We start from the raw sequence: 1,326 nt of genomic DNA on the forward strand, positions 1-1,326 counted from the left end.
AGAGCACTGGAAAAGCAAATGCTGTGGTTTAAACATCACATTTTATCCAAGCCTATTTCCAACAGCTGTTCGTGGATGCTTGACTAAGGGAAATGAATCGATATAGACATACTGCCTTGTACCCATGAGCAGTGATAACACTACAGGAATGAATCTTATGACCTCATTAATTTTCCACCCATGCAGAAAGATACTGATTGCACCGAATAGCGCATTCATCTCGGAATGAAAAATTTCAGAACTGCAACATAGTAAACGTAGAGAAGCACTTGCAATTAACATGCAGCTCAGACTGGTTGTCTTAAGCTGATTCTTATAATCAATTTTGTTGACTGCTTTTAGGAGCAAATCTAACTAATGGTAATAAAATTAGTGCTTAAATGTTGAAAGAAGCATTGCTGAATAAGCTCACATTGAAAGTCAGGCACCTCCAGCTGTGCCCACAAATTCTCCAGCTGTGCCCACAAATTCTCCGTGTGGCTCTCCTGCCCACCAATCATATGTATACTTGCAAATCAGATGTCCTGTTTCTGTCTACTCATTTGCACATGCAAATATCAGGGTTGGTTTTTTCAGTCTTGTCTGTGACAGATTTTCCCCAGGGGGACACCTGGAACTGAGTTACCAGTGAGCCCCCGACCCACCAGTCTGGGCTATCTCACACTGTACTGCTGGGGCAAGTTGCACTTTCACCAGCATTCACACAGGTAGAGAGACACCCAGTTGCAGTTACACGTGGGCTTTCTAGCCACCAGCTTCCCAGCCTGGGACCCCAGAGCAGTACTGTCCTGCCTTGATCAAAACTGGTCAGTATATGAGTGTAATACCTCTCTCAATGTGAAGAGAACAATGCACAATTGTGGTAACTTCTGATAACAAGAGCCCTAGTGGCCTAATGGATAAGGCATTGGCTTCCTAAGCCAGAGATTGTGGGTTCAAGTCCCATCTGGGGTGAAAAACTCCTCCTTCTTTGGGGGGGAGGATAGCTTAGTGGTTTGAGCATTGGCCTGCTAAACCCAGGGTCATGAGTTCAATCCTTGAGGGTTCCATTTAGGGAACTGTGGTAAAAATGTCTGGGGACTGGTCCTGCTTTGAGCAGGGGGTTGGACTAGATGACCTCCTGAGGTCCCTTCCAACCCTAATCTTCTGTGAACCAAGCAGAGATTTTCCCCAAGCACTCGCTGGTTTAGATTCAAACATAAAATAAGTGCAACTACAAAAGGATAGATTTTAAGTGATAACAAACAGATCAAAGTAGATAAACTCAGTTTGCAGTTTTGTTTATTTACTAGGTAAACAGACTAGATAGGTAGGACATGTATTAGC

General features: G+C 43.7%; 1 non-coding gene across 1 annotated transcript; it reads left to right on the forward strand.

Annotated features, from left to right (window-relative positions):
* Positions 1-881: 881 nt before the first annotated feature.
* TRNAR-CCU (transfer RNA arginine (anticodon CCU)) lies at positions 882-954 on the forward strand. Its single transcript has one exon. It is a non-coding gene; the product is annotated as a tRNA-Arg (tRNA).
* The last annotated feature ends 372 nt before the right edge of the window (positions 955-1,326 follow it).

Source organism: Chelonoidis abingdonii, chromosome 1, assembly GCF_003597395.2.
Source record: "Chelonoidis abingdonii isolate Lonesome George chromosome 1, CheloAbing_2.0, whole genome shotgun sequence".
Classification (NCBI taxonomy): Eukaryota; Metazoa; Chordata; order Testudines; family Testudinidae; genus Chelonoidis; species Chelonoidis abingdonii.